A 13,177-nucleotide genomic window follows, 5' to 3' on the forward strand; every position below is an offset into this window, starting at 1 on the left:
AAACCCCCCCAGCCTGTGTGATGGGGCTTGCTCTCCCCTGGGCCCAGAGGAGACCCAGGGACCTGCCCGAGGGCTCACAGGGTAGCGTGCGGCCCACCTGCTCGAGGCTGGGGTGATCTGTCTGCCTGCCCTTTGACCTGAGCCTTCTCCCACCCGCCTAGGTGCTCTCCCCTTCTCTGTGACTCGGCAAGGCCAGAGACTCCCCAGTGCCTGGCTCATTTGGGTCCAGCACCAAGGGACAGGCTGGAAAGTGCTTGTTGAACTGAGCGAGCTGCTCCCCCACATTGTTGGTGGGGGGCTCCCCTGCGGGGGACCTACACCCCTGAGATGCCCCAACTTAACCTGGTGTACTAGACCACATCCTGGTCCCCGGAGACTGTTCAGGGTTTGCTGGGCAAAGGGTCCGGAAATTGGGGCCCCAGCCCTAGATCGGGTGTCCACCTGCCTTCCGTGTTCCCCGAAAACTGGCTCTCTGCCTGGGCCCGCTGCCCGCTCATTTGCTTGCAGGGCCCATGTCCAGTGGACGGGCTCTGGACACATGGTGCCAGCAGGAAGTGACGTTCCAGAGTGGGGGCCCAAAGGGTAGTATGGGGACTCTCTCCTCCTCTGTCCCTATGTCCTGCTCCCCTGATGAGGTCCTCCACCTCCAGGTGGGTACTGGTCAGCAGTGCTGGGGGGTGGGGGACCCCAACTAGCTGGGGACTCCCTGGGAGCAGCCAAGGATGTGTGTTTCTCAGCGCTGTGGGAAGTGGGGAGCCTCTGCCCTGGGCTCCTCAGGGGCTGTGGGTAGTTGGTTTCTCCCTAGAACTCATTGCTTTATTTGAATGCATGTTGTTAGATTTGCATGAATTCCACAGGACCTTAGCACAGACACCCCCTTGATCTGGACTTGCTGCTTCCTCTCAGTGGCAGAGGGAAGGGCTTGGTGTCCCAACACCAGGAAAGCTGCAGGCTCTGGCTCGGTCCTTCAGAGGGCAACTGGGCTCAGGCCTCAGGGGGGCCCCCAGGGACCTGCCCCGAGTGCAGTTCCCTCTGCCTGCTGCTCACAGGCACCTAGGGTCTGGGTAACCTGCGAGGTGCAGGCAGAGGGAGCTGGGACCTGCCCAAGGAGCCACTGTGGTCCCCCATGGAGCCGACAGGACCCCAACCTCCAGACGTCTCCATGTGGTGTGGCCACAGGCCTTGGCACGTATGGGATGGTGAGAAACAGGACAAGGTGCTGGGATCGCTGGGCAGGTACACCTGCCCCTTCACCCGGACGTGCCTGGGGCCCTCTTCCCACCTGGACAGTAGTGGCCTACCTGTGTTCTTGGGTTTTCCAAGGAACCTGTGGGACAGTGAGCCTGGAAAGGCCAGGGTGGGGGTTGGAGGCCAAGCTGCCCTGGGCTGCCTCATAGCCTTGGTAGTGACCTGGCTTTCCCACCTGCCCCCCACCTCAGCTCTCAACCAAGATGCCAGGGGCACAGGCCTGGCCTGGGACATTGTGTCCGCAGAGGGTCACCCATTCATCTTCTCCCTGGGGGCGTCGGAGGGAGGATGGGAAACGGGAGAGGGAAGTGGGCATGGGCGGGCTGCCCATGGGGCCAGCCCAGGGTGCTACAGTCTGGGTTTTCTCCTCGGCTAGACCATAATTGGGGCAGGGAGGGGGGGTGTGATTTCTTGGTTAAAATCTAGGTTATTGGCAGTGACGTCGCTGGCATCGCTGGGCACCGGGTGAGCAGGGAAGAGGGCTGTGGGGGAGGGGGCCGTAGGGGCCAGCGGGTCGGGGGGACCGCCCCCAGAGGCCAGCTGCCCGCACCCCAGGCTCCCTCTGTGCACTGGCTCGGCTTGGGGGGCGTCCTCAGCCCCTCGGGCTGCTGAAGAGCCTGCTGCCCATAGTCTGGGGCCCTGACACAGGTTGGGCAGGGCTGGCTCTGAGCTGTGGAGTCGGGAATGCCCCAAGGTGCACCCCCATTTGTGAGGACCCTCAGGGATTCCCCTGCCGCCTGACCTCTTTACCCACCCATCAGCTGAGAGGCTGGCCTGAGTCACCTTCAAGGGTCTTTTGACCTGCACCCCTGTGGGAAGGCATGGGACCTCCCACGGGGCCCTGTGTCCACCCTCCACCTTGGGAAGAACGAGTAGTAGCTCCTGCCCGGTGAGCCTCTCGTTTTGGAGATCAGGGGATTCAATATGACAGATGAGGTTGGCTGGCCGTCCCCTGGCAGCCCCCCTGGGTTCCTGCCTCCGTCCCCTGCGTCTCCTGTGCTCCTTCCAATTCCTACCTACTGGGCCATGGCAGGGAGACACCACAGCTGACTTACCTCGTCCCTGGGGACACTGGCGTGGTTTCTAATTTGTTGCTCTTAGGACCCAGTAGCCAGGAAGGGCCTGACCAGGGGCAGGGGATGTTGGTAGGGTGAGTCAGGCTGCCTCCTGGTGCCCCCAGCCCACATCTTGGGGCAACATGGTCCCTCTATCCTTCCCTCCATAGCCCCTGGCTCGGGGCGGGATCTCCGCGGGGCTCAGGAAGCCCCTGCTCCAGCTCTGAGCTCTGGAGGGATGGGGTCTTCACACCTGCTGCTGCACTGGGAGTGAGGCGCTGCTCCTGTCATGGCGGAGGGTGGGGCATGGAGGGTGCCCCAGTGCAGTACAGGTCTGTCCCCAGGCTCTCCACAGGCCGTGAGCAGTGGTGGCCCAAACGAGACAGGTGGACGGCAAGCAGGCCTTGATGTTGGCTCGGTCACCACGAGGCAGGATGGGCTGCCCCCTGGCCCCAGGGAGTGAGGCTTAGGGGCGGGGAGAGTGAGCCCACCAGGGTGTGGTGAGAGGGGCTCGCTGTGCGACCTCTGCAGGGGTGGGGAATGAGGGTGGCCAGAGGGGCCACCCCTGTGCTACTTTGCCATGGCTGGGGTCCCTGTGGTGCCTCCACTGCAGGTCCAGCCCCTCCTCAGGGTGGGCAGATGCTTAATGGTCACTGGCAGATGTTGGTTCCTGAGACACAAGCCCTCCTAGCCAGGCATGGATGCCAGCCATCCCCTAGGAGGGGACCCCCACAGGATGCCGGCCGGGACAGATGGCCATGCACTGGTGTCCGTGTGCAGCGGCCTTGCTCCCACCTCCCCTCTGGGGGCTGGCCAGCTCCCCTGGGTCTACCCATCGTCCCAACACCGGGACGCAGGTTGGATGCTGGTGGTGCTCAGGTCCAGGTTTGGGGGTCTGGGCGCATGGCTCTGCCTGCTGCGAGCAGGAGCTGCAGATGGTCCCTGTGAGCTCTGCCCCAGACCAGGCCCCGTTTAGTGGCACCCACGAGGTCGGTACTGCGTCGACTGCCCCTCCACCACAGCGCCCTGCCTGTCATGGGCCGCACCACCTGCAGCCCAGCTGTCCCTTGGGGGTCCCGCAGAGAAGGGGCCTGGCCAGGGGTGTCCCCACGACTTTAGAGCTTGGTGCTGTCATGGGGAGGCCCTGGGAACAGTGGGTGCTTCCTGTCCCTGGCCTGGTGAGAGCAGAGCCAGACAGAGGCGAGTGGGGTCCCCTCCCTTTGAAAGCAGCCATCTGGCCAGGGGCCTGCTCGGGCCAGGCGGGCAAGGGAGGTACTGGCCTGGGTGTGGGGTGTTTGGAGGCTTGTCCCTGCACCTCAGGGGGCAGCCTCCCTGGCTCCCTGACCCTTGTGTCTCCTATCTCAGGCACAGGACAGAGTTCCTGGTGCAGGGTCACGTGGAGCCCTCGCCCCCTCACCCCCAGGGACCCTGGATCTCCTCCATCGGTGTCATTGAGGCATGGACCCCTGTTCCTCTCCGGAACGGGTGTGGGGGCACCTGTTGGAGTCCCGGACCGTGGCACCAGTGTGCAGTCAGAGGGAGGATGTGTTCATCACCCCTCCCCCTACCCCCGGCAGCCTGCGACCCACTGTCACTCTGGATGTCAGGTGAACACGGTGGAGCTCTCATCCTCCTGCTTCTCTCATCAGCGCAGTGCTTGTGGGGCCCATCCGTACCGTGTGGGCCCGTCCTCTGTTCCCTACCCTTGCCTTGTGCTCACTCAAGTATTTGTTCACGATAAAATACACTGACTCCAAGTGTACAGGTGATTGAGCTTGGTGATTGGAATTGTTCGAGCACCACAGTTGCAGTCAAGCATGGAGTGGTCTGCCTCCCATACGATGTCCCTCAGGACCTCTTGCCCCACCTGGCCCCCGCTGCCTCCTTCTGGCTCTCTATCCCTAGCCCTTTGTGTTTTCTAGAACCTCTGCAAACGGCATCATGCAGAATGGAGTCTTTGACTTCTGTCCCCGTGTTTTGCGATTCATGCATGTGTAGTCCTCGGGCCTCGTGGTCCCATGTGGTGGATGAGGCCACCAGCAGCTCTGCAGGGACCTGTGGTTATCTTGCTGCCTTGAACACCTGTGTACCGGTGGGACTGCTGGGCCCCACGAGAAGCGTGTGCAAGCGCCCGGCTGCCACACGGTCCACTCATCTTCTGAGGGTTGTTCCTCGTCGTGGATGATTTTACGGGTTTTCCCCTTAATTTTACTGACATCTGGTGTTGCATCAGCTCATTGTCAAACGTGAAAACCCCCCCACCTTGCGCTCCTGGGGTAAACCCTACCTGGTCATCATGTGTTGCGGTTTTTATATGGTGCTGGGTTTAATTAGCGAGTGTTTCCTTAAGGGGTTTTCTGTGTGTGCACTTGTGGGGAGTGGGCACCCATGTCTTCCTTACAAGGTATTGTATATCTGGGGAACATGAACCTTCTGCTCCTTTCTTTAGTTTCTGAGAGTCAGTATGAGGTTGATGCTCATTTCTTCTTATGTGTTTGATAGAATTCATTTGCCAGTGAAACCGCTTCATCCTGAAGTTTCTTATGGTCACTCTTAATTGAGTTTTTTTTTTTTTTTTTTTTTTTTTTTTTTTTTTTTTTTAAAATTTATTTATGATAGTCACAGAGAAAGAGAGAGAGGCAGAGACACAGGCAGAGGGAGAAGCAGGCTCCATGCACCGGGAGCCCGACGTGGGACTCGATCCCGGGTCTCCAGGATCACGCCCTGGGCCAAAGCCAGGCGCCAAACCGCTGCGCCACCCAGGGATCCCTTAATTGAGTTTTTAAAGGATAAATTCTGTTCCTTTGGATACAGAGCAGTTTGGGTTTCTCTTTCATCAGGTGCCAGCCATGGCGATCTGTGCATCTCCTGGAGCTCCTGTGCTCCCGAGTCCACTCTGATACTCCCGCGGCCGGGGCGGCTCTGGTTCTAGGGTTTGCACCTGCTGGCACTTTGCATCCTTTTCTTTTTAACTTGCCCATATTGTACGGGGTGCTGCTCACACGAGACACGTGGTTGACACTGCAGTTTCATGCACCCTGATGATACAACTTTTATCTGGAGGGCTTCATCCGTCTATGCTTGGTCAGACTTTCAGTGGAGCTGGGTTCAAGTTGGGCACCTTACTGTGTGTTTTCAGTTCCTTGTTCCCTTTCTTCCTCTCTGCCAGTGCTTTTTTTTTTTTTTTTAATATTTTATCTATCATTTGAGAGGAAGAGCAAGCGTGTGAGAGAAAGCAGCAGGGGGAGGGGGGGACAAGCAGATGTGGCACCGACCGTGGAGCCCAATGTGAGGCTCGATCCTGTGACCCTGAGATCACGATCTGAGCCCAACTGACTGAGATGCCCCGATGCCCCTCTGCCAGCACCTCTTAGGTTGGACTTTTCCTTGTGATCCTTCTTATCCCTCTGGTGACACCCTGTGTTCTTAAAAAGAAAGTCGGGTAAAATTTACCCATTTTTGGCGGTCCTATCCTCGCTTCTGCGCACAGGAGCCGGGACAGCCTCCCCTCCCCACGATGTGTGGCCCTCAGGGGTCCCTGGCTCCCCCCAGCATATATGCCCTGCTGCCCCATGTTCTCCCATAGACAGAAGCACACAGCCGTGGACACGCGGAGCCTGGTGTGCGCTGTATGTGTGTGTGGGCCTGCTGTGTGGCCACACCAGTCGATTTGCTCCCTCACCCATCACAGGGCATCTGCATGGCTTCTGGGCTTCAGTAGTCATGTGCGAGGCTGGTGTGAACCTTTGCATACCCATGTTTGCAGGGCTTTAGGTCCCCAGCCTCTGGGGTGTTTGGTAGTTTGTTTACCTACAAAGCCGATTCGCCCTGCAGTTTAGTACAGTCATTGTTCATCACGAGAGAGTTTTTAAGGATAAATTCAAGGTTGGGGGGGTCACATGGCAAGTGTGTGTTTGACTTTGTCAGACGTTGCCCAGCTCTTATATGAAGAATGAGGCCAAGTCACACCACAGACGGCTGTGCCACATTCTCGGCAGTGCTTGGCCTTGTCTTATTTTCTTTTTCTTTTTAAAGATATTATTTATTTGGGGATCCCTGGGTGGCTCAGTGGTTTAGCGCCTGCCTTTGGCCCAGGGCGTGATCCTGGAGTCCCGGGATCAAGATCCATGTGGGGCTCCCTGCATGGAGCCTGCTTCTCCCTCTGCCTGTGTCTCTGTCTCTCTCTTTCTGTGTCTTTCATGAATAAATAAATAAAAATCTTAATAAAATAAAATAAAGATATTTATTTATTCATGCGAGACACAGAGAGGCAGAAGAAGCAGGCTCCCTGTGGGGAGCCCATGTGGGACTCGATTCTGGGTCCCCAGGGTCACGCCCTGAGCTGAAGGCATACATTCAACCACTGAGCCACCCAGGCATCCCTGTCTTGCTGTCAAAGCTGCTCCCGTCGGGTGGCGGCGGTGTTTCTCTGATGTCTGATGACATTGGATCTCATTTGTGTATTCGCCACCCGGGTATCAGCTCGGGTCCGCTGCCTGTGCACCTCGGCCCTCTCTTACTGGGTTGTTTGGGTACCAAGGGTGTTGGACACTGTTGACAATTGTGAGTTCTTTGTGTGTATATTCTGGGCAGAGGCCTCTGGTGGGTGCATGATTTACGAATGTTTTCTCCTGGGCTACTGTTTGTCAAGTCCCTGGATAGAGAGTCTTTCATAAAACACATGTTTTTGGGGGACTCCATTGGTGAGGCGTCTGCCTTGGGGTCAGGTCATGATCTCGGGGTCCTAGGATGGAGTCCCACATTGGGCTCCCTGCTCTGTGTGAAGTCTGCCCCTCCCCCTGCTTGTGTGTGTGCGCTCTTGCTCTCTCTCAAATCAGTAAAATCTTTTTAAAAACACTTTTTAGATGTTTTTTAACATTGTTGAAGTTGAGCGATTAATTCCAGTTGACCCTGAACAATCTGAGTTGGTACTGTTCAGACTCCCCTCCACATGGGTGTTTTGCTGTAAGGGTATTTTCCCATCTTTAGGATTTCATTTTTCCAGTAACGTTTTCTTTCCTCCAGCGGACTTTGCAGTAAGAGACGGTACATTGTACATGCAGCACACCAAATAGGCGTTAATCGGCCGTGCACAATCCACGAGGCTTCTGGTCAGCTGTGGGCTGCCACAATTAGCAGGTCAGAGTCACACGTGGATTTTCCATGGCCTCAGGGCCGCTCATCCTTGCCTCCTTCCAGCGTCAGCTGTGTTTCTCTAACAGATTGTGCTCTCGTTGTATCTAAGTCTTTACCTCACAGGACCACAAGGGTTTTTCCCCAACGTTTTCTTCCAGATGTCTTGCAGCTTTGGGTTTTACTTTGTTCTGTGGCCCCGCTCTAGGTTAATTTTTGCATAAGGCGTGAGGTACGGGTCAAGCTTCTGTTGTCTCTTTCATGTGATGTCCAATTTGTTTTCAAAGAAATTTAGAATATGAAAAAAAAAAAACCTGGGGGTGCCTGGGGGGCCCAGGCAGCGAAGCGTCTGCCTTCGGCTCAGGTCACGGTCCCAGGATCCTGGGGTCAAGTCCCATGTGGGGAGCCTGCTTCTCCCTCTCCCTCTGCCCCCCACCCGTGCACATGCACACACACTCTCTCTCTCAAATAGATAAAATTAAAAAAAATTTTTTTTTAAAATATAAGAAAAACCTTCTGATATTTACCCACATATTTGTTTTGTGTAGATTTGAGTTTCCACCTGGTATCATTTTTCTTCTGCTCAAAGAATTTCCTTTGACATTTCTCATGTTCCTGGTGACAGACCAGCAATGAATCCTGGAAACTCACAGAAAGATCTTGCCCTAGTGACGTGGATTATCCGTGGGGTGAACCCCGTCCACTTCCACCTGCATGTCTGCCCGAGTCCCAGGCCGGAGCTCGCCTCCTGCTGTTAATGGACGCCTCTTCCTGGGTTCCCTCCTAGAAAATCGCAGGCCTCCGTGCTCTTCTGCAGTTCGCGGAGCTTCTCGGGCACTTGTGCGGATGCAGGCTTTTCTTCAGGTGACGTCATGCTCCGCTGCCCGGAGCTCCAATTGCTGTGCCTTTGTCCCTGAGGTCGCCGAGGCCCCGTTTGTTGAGTGAATCATTTCCATTGCTGTTTCTCCACGGTCACCCATCTTTTCCGCAGCTCCATTTGCTTCTTAGTTTGGCTGCCCACCTCCCCCTCATTGGGCTCCTTTCTGCATGATTCCATGGGTGTGGTCATGTTAGAGTCACCGGGTTACAGCCCCCGCCCCTGGCACCGTCCTGTACTCCCTCCATACATGGGAGCTTTATTCACCTTTTCTCGTGATCACTCTTTATATTTTGTTGAAAGATTTTTTTTTCCTCCACATTGAGGTGACGGAGATGTTCCTCTCTGTGTTCCTTGAGAAAACCAACCACTTTGATTTGAAATCATTTTAAATGTACAGAAACGTTTCTGGGTTGGGTACCCTCCACTCAGACACGCTCACGGGTCATAATGTGCCAGTCACTCCACTGTCCCGTTTCTCTTTTTAAAGAGGGGAAGGGGGTAGGTTTGTGGGATTTTTGAACCATCCTAGAGCAGGCTGCATCAAGTGAGCCCCGTTGCCCCCCGGTGCTGGGCATTTCCTGCAAACGGACATTCTCTCTCACATGAATGCAGTAGCACATTCAGAGCTGCGGAGGCTCTGCTGGGGTGTGGGGCTCCTCCCGTGCCTGGGGGACCTGTTGTCCCCTCGCTGTCCTGCAGCACTGCTGTGTCTCTGAGCCCATGCTCAGGCCAGGAGCATGCACAGTATTTGGTGGCGATCCCTTGTCCTCTCCTTAGTCTGGGACGGTTTCTCGCTCTCGGTCCTTTTCTGAGAGCACAGTTCACCTGTTCTGCAGAACATCCCTCTGTTTGGGTTTGTCAGGTTTTGTTGTGTGACGGGGCTTGGGTTGTGCTTTTCGGCTGGAACTCCAAGGAAACCACTCTGGGTGCCTCCCAGTATGTCCTATCAGGAGATGCCTGGGACCATCTGGCTTCTTGGTGATGACCGGTGACCCCTGCCAGCAAACGTCGTGCTTTTCCCTCTGTGGGAAGACACAGTGCATCACCCACACTTTTCACCCAGCAGTTTTGTTTTTTTTTTTTTGAGATTTTATTTATTTATTCATGAGAGACACAGAGAGAGAGAGGCAGAGACACAAGCAGAGGGAGAAGCAGGCTCCCTGCAGGGAGCCTGATACGGGACTTGATCCTGGGACCCCGGGATCATGACCTAAGCTGATGGCAGATGCTCCACCATGGAGCCACCCGGGCATCCCCACCAGCAGTTTGAGCATCTGCCCAGGATTCCTGCTGGGATTGATGACAGCCCCGATGGTCGCAGAACGGTCACTCCCAGCTCCATCACCCGTCTGTTTGCTGGCTGACTATCATCATCAGGGCACGGCTTCCCCACATCCTCCACTTGTTTATGTTGTGCCTTCATTTATTATTTATTTAGTTAGGATAGAGAGTTTTTAAAGCATTTCTCATATTGTCTTGTTCAGCAAATATTCCAGGACCTGGCTGCTCTTTCTTTCAGTGAGTGGGGAGTGGGGGATCCCTGGGTGGCGCAGCGGTTTAGCGCCTGCCTTTGGTCCAGGGCGCGATCCTGGAGACCCGGGATCGAATCCCACGTCGGGCTCCCGGTGCATGGAGCCTGCTTCTCCCTCTGCCTATGTCTCTGCCTCTCTCTCTCTGTGTGTGACTATCATAAATAAATAAAAATTAAAAAAAAAAGTCAGTGAGTGGGGAGTGGACGTCCAGGGGTGGCCTGTGTGGTGCTCAGGGTGGCCCTGAGTTCAGGCCGCTATCTCCAAATCCAGTTCAGCCCCAGGGTTTTGTTTTTTTTTAATTTTTTTTTATTTATTTATGATAGTCACAGAGAGAGAGAGAGAGAGAGAGAGAGAGGCAGAGACACAGGCAGAGGGAGAAGCAGGCTCCATGCACCGGGAGCCCGACGTGGGATTCGATCCCGGGTCTCCAGGATCGCGCCCTGGGCCAAAGGCAGGCGCCAAACCGCTGCGCCACCCAGGGATCCCTAGCCCCAGGGTTTTCCCAGCCTCCCCTGCTTACATCTGTTCTCCTCCTGACAGACAAGATTCTGACACTTCCGTTTCTGAACGAAAGGCTTGTGCATCTGCGGGACGTCTGGAATTGGCTTTTTAATGGGGTGGGATATGAGGCCCAAGATTTGCTTTTCTCCCCACCTGACTTTCCAGTGGGCCCACCTCTTTTCATGGGGGAGAGATTGCCTCCTCCGACACCATCCTGCCGCGCCACCCCGTGTCGTATTCCAGAGGTGAGTGTGGTGCACGAGTGCACCTGAGTTCCACACCCCCCGCCCCCCGCCACCTCCACACTGCACAGTGCACATGCACCTGCAGAAGGCCTGGTGCACACCGCCCGCAAGACTGAGTAAGGTTCGGAAGGTCTGTTTCTTTGGTTCTGTCCCTACAGTTGCCCTGCCTTGCTGCTCCTTGCATGCCTTGTATGCCTTTTAGAGTCCTTTTGTCGAAAGCCACACAGAAATACCTGCTGGAACGTGGTTGGGATTTTGTCGACTCCGTCCGGCTTGGGGGTGCATGGAGATCCTACGGTGTTGAGTATTTCCCTCCACTTACTGACATCTTCGGGTTTTTCTTGGGGCTGTTGTATTGTCCTCCGCACATGTGTGTTGTTAGATTAACTCCTAGAAATTCATATTTTGTTTGTCTCTACGTGGTTATTTAAGTTTCTTCTACTTTTTTATGGGTGTTGCTATCGTGTATAGAAACAAATTGGATTTATTATTTTAAAAAATATCTGGCCGCAGCCCACTTACATAATTCTGATAGTTTGCCTACAGATTCTTTTGGATTTTCTCTGTGTGCAGCCATGGCATCTGCTAGCAGTGGCGGTTTTATTTCTATTCCTGACCATGCTACTTCCTTACTGCCCGACTGTACTGCCCAGAGCTTCCGGCTCAGCCTGTCTCATCTCCGAATTCAGGAAGGGCTTTCAATATTTCATCTTTAAGTAGGATATTTGCTCTAGGCGTTTGTGGTGTACTTTATGAGATTACGCACATTCTTTTGCTAGGTTCAGAGCATTTGGTTTTGTTTTGTATTTTTTTTTCGTTAAGTACGTGTTGAATTTTAACAGAAGCCTTGTCTCTAAATATTAAAATGCTTGTATAGTTTTCCTCTTCTGCTCTCCTACTTTTCTGAACTACAGAGATAGCTTCTTTGAATATTCAAACAAAACCAAACCAAAAACTCGCGTTCTTGGAATATGTTCAGCCTCGTTGTGATTGAAACTCTGGATTCAGCTTCCTGATTTTTTTTCCCGTTTTGGGTGACTGTTCTGAGGTATGAGGCCCTCCCCAGGGCTGTCTCCTGGAAGGGGCGTCGGGCAGAGGAGGCATGTGCAGGGCCAGGCGTCCAGCCGTTGGCAAATTGAGGGGAACCGCTGGCTCTGGTCGGAGCCTGGGCCAAGGACCTCGGGTGGCACCGGTCATCCTGAGCTGCACCCTCAACACCAGGCAACCTATTAGATGTGCTCTGGAGCACACGTGTGGGCGCCTGTGTAGACACAGCCACATCGGAGCCGGCTTCAAACCCAGGGCCCAGAGGCCGAGGTCAGTGCTGCGCGGGTCAGGTCAGTTTGACAGGCTGCCACCAGTCGCAGGGGGCATGTCATCTAAATCTCCTTGAGGTAGTGTCTCTTGTCTCTCTGTCAGGGTCTCTCTACCTTCTGAAATGAACTGAGAATTATTTCCTGCTTTCTTTTTTTTTTTTATTTTTTTAATTTTTTTTTTTATTTATGATAGTCACAGAGAGACAGAGAGGCAGAGACACAGGCAGAGGGAGAAGCAGGCTCCATGCACCGGGAGCCCGATGTGGAATTCGATCCCGGGTCTCCAGGATCGCGCCCTGGGCCAAAGGCAGGCGCCAAACCGCTGCGCCACCCAGGGATCCCTATTTCCTGCTTTCTTAATGACTATCCTTTCTCAGTAACCTGGTGTGACATAGGCTGTTTCTGACATGCTCACCGTTGCTCACAGGTCAATGTTTGCTGGCTGCATCTCGTCTTCTGACTTACTGGTGTCGGTTTCTCCCTGATATACCCTTAAGGTCCTCATAATGTTGGTAGCAGGGGCATCACATTGTGCCATGGGCAGATCCGTCCCCCTGTGAGTTGCCTGCAGCCCACGACCCTGGATGCCATGTATATCTTTAAAGGAAAAAAAGCAAAAACAAAGAAAGCTATGCACCCCAAGTGGCATATGGCCCAAGCAGCTTCTTTACATTGAAACTTTGCTGCCCTATGTCCTGTAGGATCCTGTGCGGTGTTCTTTTCATTTTTGTTTTTGTTTTAAGATTTTATTTATTTATTCGTGAGAGACAGAGAGAGAGGCAGAGACACAGGCAGAGGGAGAAGCAGGATCCCTGATGTGGGACTCGATCTCAGGACCTTGGGATCACACCCTGAGCTGAAGGCAGATGCTCAACCACGGAGCCACCCAGGTGTCCATTGTTGTAATTTCTGAATGAAATTCCCCAGGTCATAGAATATTCAGACAAGCTCATTGCTCTGGAGGTGGCAAGAATTACTTTATTCCCCAACACATGTTTCGCATGCTCTGGAAAACATAATTGCATCATTCAGCTTAATAAACCATACCAGTAATTAATAATTGCACACTCCTTCGGGTTCGGCACTCTCTTCCTGTTGAGTTGGCCCTCTTACCATCCCAGCGTGTTCCACAACATGCCAGGAGCATCTGGATGTTCCATTGGGGTGGACGTGCTAGGTCTGCATGTGGCTTTCGACCTTTCCTTGCCTCTTTTTCAGGTTGTCTCAGGTTTTGGTTTCTGATCCGGGCCTAACAAACCCCAGTATC

General features: G+C 54.3%; 1 protein-coding gene across 1 annotated transcript in view; it reads left to right on the forward strand.

The window, feature by feature from the left end:
* NACC2 (NACC family member 2) overlaps positions 1-13,177 on the forward strand; it is a 69,107-nt gene that overhangs the window by 39,753 nt on the left and 16,177 nt on the right.

Source organism: Nyctereutes procyonoides, unplaced genomic scaffold (genome assembly GCF_905146905.1).
Source record: "Nyctereutes procyonoides isolate TBG_1078 unplaced genomic scaffold, NYPRO_anot_genome, whole genome shotgun sequence".
NCBI lineage: Eukaryota > Metazoa > Chordata > Mammalia > Carnivora > Canidae > Nyctereutes > Nyctereutes procyonoides.